We start from the raw sequence: 5,568 nt of genomic DNA, 5'->3' as shown, positions 1-5,568 counted from the left end.
AGTTGCTATTGGGTAGGAAAAAAATGAATCATAAACAGCTTAGTCCCAGAGGCATTCTCTGTCTGGTAGGGAGATAAAACTTGTAAACCAGTAAGTGAAGTGTGTCAGCAAAATATGATCCAAGCCATAGGAGGCATACAAACAAGTGCCGAGGGAGTTCTGAGAGGAGATTAGCTCCTGGGGAGAGAAGAGGAGAGGAAAAAGAAGCGAGAAAGACTTCATGGAGAAAGCAGCTGCATGTGTGTGTGCACACGCACATGTGTGTGCATGCATGCATGTGTACATGTGTACAAGTGCCCAAATACAAGTATGTTGACAAACGTTGGGAAAGAGTGGCCAGAGGGCTAGTAAAGAAAGACACTCAGTGGGGAGCCCATGTGTAAAAGTGCAGACGAGAGGAGGATTAGAAGGTAGAACTTGAGTTAAAGTAGCTTAAGGGTGGGAGGGTGGTTAATGGAGAATAATCTAAAAATGGAAACTGAGGAAACATGTTCATTTACTGAGCTAACACTTCCTGTGTGCCAACGAATTTTACTGTCAAGCAGGCGGGGGAGGTGTCTGGGGCAAACAATACTAAATATATGACTATTTTATTTTATTTTATTTTATTTAGATTTTATTTTAGAGAGAGAGGTGAGAGATTACGGGGGGGGGGGGGGCAGGAAGCATAAACTCCCATATGTGCCTTGACCAGGCAAGCCCAGGGTTCTAAATCGGGGACCTCAGCGTTCCAGGTTGACCATTTATCCACTGCGCCACCACAGGTCAGGCAATCTATTTTAAAAATAACTGCAGTTGTCACATGCATACTTGATTGCAGAATAAAGGTGGCCAGGTAGAGAGATTTGGATTCAGTTTATAGAATAATGGGGAGCCATAGAAGGTTTTCGAGAGAAGTGATACAATCAGTTTTAGGAATCTCAACATGGCACTGTGTGGGCGGATTACGACAGGTCATTACAGTGGTCTGCAGCAGAGATCATCAGAGCCTACACGGGGAGTGGCAAGGAGAAAGAAGAGGGATGAACAGATCTGAGCAATATTATGAGGGCAGAACTGTCAGGATTTAGTGAGTTTGGTTTTCAATATACTGCCTCAAAAGGGTTTGGGGACACTCAAACAGAGGTGCGTTGGATGAAAGAAGTGAGCCTGGAGGGACTTAGGAGGCCAGCTGGCTGAAGACTGCAGATTCCGGAACTTTCATTCCTGGGTGGAGGACAATGTATCACAGAGAGCTGTCAAGGAGAACTTTCTAAAAAAGCTTATAAAACCCCAGATATTACAAAATGCAGAAAAATAACATTATTTTTCTTAATTAATTGCCTAGAAAATCTCTTTAATAGTTTTTTCCCTATAGTTTTTAGTTGCATATTTTTTGTCTCTTCATGGGATAAGTTTGTAATATAATTTTCTAGGGAAAGGATGGCAATATGATCCGGTCCTTCTTCTAGGAGGTTTGATTAAAATTTTGTTTTATCATTGGTAATGTAGAACCATTTCAGTTTCACAGCTCATCTTTTGTAATAGCATGTAAGTTTTTGAGGCTATTGTCCAATTTGGGAAGACCTGTATCATTTTCTTCCACAGGAACTAAGATTCAGGGCATTTCGAATTTTCTTGTGCAGGAACTAATCCTAAATACTTTTTGAACTGCTGACACATAAACCAGCTCGTCTTTGGTGTCCCCAGAGAGCTGTGGGTCACGAGGTTTGTACTGTCTTCATAGAGGGTGCTGTGGGGCTCTATAGACCCTCTCAGGGCCAGTGCCCCCATACCTTAGCTGCCAGGAATATGAGACCCGCTGAGGCCACATGCTGGTCTGCTCCTCCCACTCCTGCCAGCCTCATCTCCTTACCAGTGTGTCTTCCAAGCGCTCTCTGTGGTAAGTGTTCTGTATGCAACTTTCTGTCTTATAGGCAGTTTCCTGTAGTATTTGTGGTTCCTCGTATGCCTACACCTTTGCAAATAAACCAAATAAACCTTCCTTAGATGATCTCATCTTGGCTGTGCCCTCTTTTTCCGTTGGTACCCTGACTAGTCATCATTTCCTTCTCCCCAAAAAGTACTTGTTACCTTCCGGCTGCACCCAGGCTCTCTTTCTCACCCCACCCCCAGGTCATTCATTCTCCAGGCCTCGACTTACACTATTTCCCTGCTGACTGTTCTGAGCAAACCCTAACCATCTTCCCAGGCCCAGCCCAGCCCCTCCCACCCTCCTCTCCAGTCAGAGTGGAGCTCAGGAAGCACTGTGAGGTGACTGGATGCCGGAGTAGTCTTTGAGCAGTGTCTGCTTTGCAGAAGCTCTAGGGACGAGGGAGGGGATCCTGAAGATATCGATTTCATAACTAACCCTCCGCAGAGGAGCCTCCTTACAACAGTCTCCTGGGGACTAGACTCACTGTTTACCCCACCACTTAGGGAGACCCTGTCAAAATGAGAGAGGTTCATCTCCTGGTGAGTGGGGCAGGATTCCCTGTGTCTGTGAGTATGTGAATGATTAAATGGGAAGCTGGCCGAGTTCCCTGCACAAATCATTTCCAGCCACAGTGCCTGAGGGACTCTGAAGAAATGCAGGGCAAGAACACAAAGGAACCATCGCTGGGCCTGTCTTGGAGGAGAAAGTCATGTCAGACCTAGACAAAGGGACTCCTGGGAGAACAGCAGTGATCCCAAGGGGAGCAGAGACCGGGTTTGCTTCTCCCAGTCTCTCACCTCTGCTGGGTGAATGGGAGCAAGGTCGGCCCCTCCTAGAAAAAGAAGGCTGGGAAAGAGAGGGACTCAGGCCTTTTGTTCCAGAGGGCGATACCACAGCCCAGGGAGGCTTGCTGACTACACCGGCAGGAGACAGGCACAGATGCGTGTCAGGCCATGCACATTTCTGGGGTGAAAAAAATGGGGCAGAATTTTGTCCCAAGAAGAGGTTCTTGTTACCGAGTGTAGGAAATCTGCTTAGCATTTAGGAGCTTCTTGAAAAATGATGATGGAGCATGAGAGCCAACCCTCTGCTTTGACTTTCTAAGACACAGAAAAAAATGTCGGGGCTTTCAAGCCCGATAAGTATCAGATTCTCGGGAATTGCTTTTGCTGCTTGATTTGCAATTGGGACACATTTTTATTTTCTTTATAACATTGGAAAGGTATGGCTGTCTAAAGGTAAGGAAGTGATTGATTACCTCATGACTCTCCACATGTGAGTGTGCAGGGAGGGGCTATGGAAGTGGGGGCAGTTCATAGCCGTGAAACAGAAGACTAAACATTAGTGGAAAGACCACAGGCAGTGAATCTGTCACAAACCAGGGTCCACCACTAAATAGTTGTGACTTTAAGCAAGTCAATTTCATTTATTTTTTTTCCATTAAATTTTGTTTTAATGGGCCTCAAAATTCTGTGACAGATTTTTGTTTTTTTCCATGAAAAAGCACTGATTTTGGCCCTGGCCAGTTTGCTCAGTGGATAGAGAATCAGCCTGGCATGCAGATGTACCAGATTCGATCCCCGGTCAGGGTACACATGAGAAGCGACCATCTACTTCTCTTCCCTTCTCTCTCTTCTCCTCCCGCAGCCAGTGGCTCAGTTGGTTTGAGTGTCAGCCCCAGACCCTGAGGATAGCTTGGTTGATTCTCACATTGGCACCTGATGGGGCTTGCCAGGTGGGTCCGGGTAGGGGTGCACGTGGGAACCTGTCTCACTATCTCCCCTCCTCTCACTTAAAAAAAAATTTTTTTAAGCACTGATTTTAAAAACTAATAACTTAAAAACTACCACACACACCAAAAAACCCCCAATGGTCCACAAAACATTCCCCTTTCCCTCTGAAGGTTTTATGATACATTGTAAATTTAATTTACTATTAAACATACATAGCCAAATGAGACAAACAGTTCTGAGACCCTTCTTCCACCACTGGTTACGACTGGCGACTGGCGTGGCAGGTTTGGTAGGTAATTTTCACTTAGCCTTCTGAGCTTTCTGGGCAGATTTGGTGACTTTGCCATTTCCGGTTGCCTTCTTTTCCACTTTTATGACAGCCACAGCATCTGTCTGTCTCATGTCACGCACAGCAAAATGGCCCAGAGGAGGATAGTCAGAGGAGCTCTCAACACACGTGGGTTTGCCAGGAACCATACTGACAATGGCAACATAAGCAGATTTCAAAAACTTTGGGCCATCTTCTAGCTTTTCCAGAACGACAATCTTCTCTTTCAGCTCAGCAAAATGGCAAGCACTGTGGGCTGTGCGACAATGCAGCACAGGTGCTTATCCAGCACTGATCTGGCCTGGCTGGTTCAGGACAATCACCTGCGCTGTGAAGCCAGCTGCTTCCATTGGTGGGTCATTTTTGCAGTCACCAGCCACACTGCCATGATGAACATCTTTGACAGACATGTATTGACATTGAAGCCTACATTGTCTCCAGGAAGAGCCTCAATCAGAGCTTCATGGTACATTTCAACAGACTTTACTTCAGTGGTAACATCTCCTGGAGCAAAGAACACAATGCTGTGTTTGAGAACACCAGTCTTCACTCAGCCCACAGGGACGGTACCAATACCACCAATTTTGTAGACATCCTGGAGGGGCAGACGCAGAGGCATGTCAGCTGGATGAGCTGGTGGCAGGATGCAATCCGGAGCTTCAAGCAGCATGGTCCCACCAGCATTGCCATCTTTATGGGCGACTTTCCATCCGTTGAACTGAGGCATGTTAGCTTTTGGCTGCAGCATGTTGTCACCATTCCAACAAGAAACTGGTACAAATGCTACTGTGTCAGGGTTGTAGCCAATTGTCTTAATGTAGGTATTGACTTATTTAACAATTTGCTTGTATCTCTCTGGCTGTAGGGCAGCTCAGGGAAGTCCATTTTGTTAACACCCACAGTCAGTTCTTTCACACCCAATATGTAAGCCAGAAGGGCATGCTTGTGGGTCTGTCCATTCTTGGAGATGCCTGCTTCAAATTCACCAACACCAGCAGCAACAATCAGGATGGCTCAGTCCGCCTGACATGTGCCTGTCATCACGTTTTTGATAAAGTCTCTGTGTCCTGGGGCGTCAATGATGGTCACATAATACTTGTTTGTCTCAAATTTCCACAGGGAGACATCACTGGTGATACCATGCTCACGTTCAGTTCATCCAAAACCCACGCATACTTGAAGGAGCCCTTCCCCATGTCTGCAGCCTCCTTCTCAAATTTTTTGATGGTTCTTTTGTCGATCCCACCAGATTTGTAGCTCAGGTAGCCGGTAGTGGTAGACTTGCCAGAATCTATGGGTCCAGTGACAACAATAGTGACATGAGTCTTTTCCTTTCCCATTTTGGCTTTGATTTAGTGGTGATTTTCACAACCCCTGTGTTCCGGCGGCAAACCCATTACAAAAAAGCAGGCAAGTCACTTTCCTATTCTGAACTGCGGTGTTCTCACCTACGAATGATTTACTTGGAACAGATGATCTTTACTGTATCCTCCAACTGTAAAACTCTGATTCTCATCTGATCACAGGCCACTGAAAGTGTAAACCACTTTTCAGTCCTCCAATTAGATGAGTTTATTCTCCTTTGAGCAGCA

General features: G+C 45.9%; 1 pseudogene; it reads right to left on the bottom strand.

Moving 5' to 3' along the window:
- Nucleotides 1–3,948: 3,948 nt before the first annotated feature.
- LOC136379805 (elongation factor 1-alpha 1 pseudogene) lies at nucleotides 3,949–5,316 on the bottom strand (annotated as a pseudogene).
- Nucleotides 5,317–5,568: the final 252 nt, after the last annotated feature.

This window comes from Saccopteryx leptura, chromosome 8 (assembly GCF_036850995.1).
Source record: "Saccopteryx leptura isolate mSacLep1 chromosome 8, mSacLep1_pri_phased_curated, whole genome shotgun sequence".
NCBI lineage: Eukaryota > Metazoa > Chordata > Mammalia > Chiroptera > Emballonuridae > Saccopteryx > Saccopteryx leptura.
Note: the sequence above shows the minus strand (reverse complement) of the source record. Positions and strands in the feature narration are given on the sequence as shown.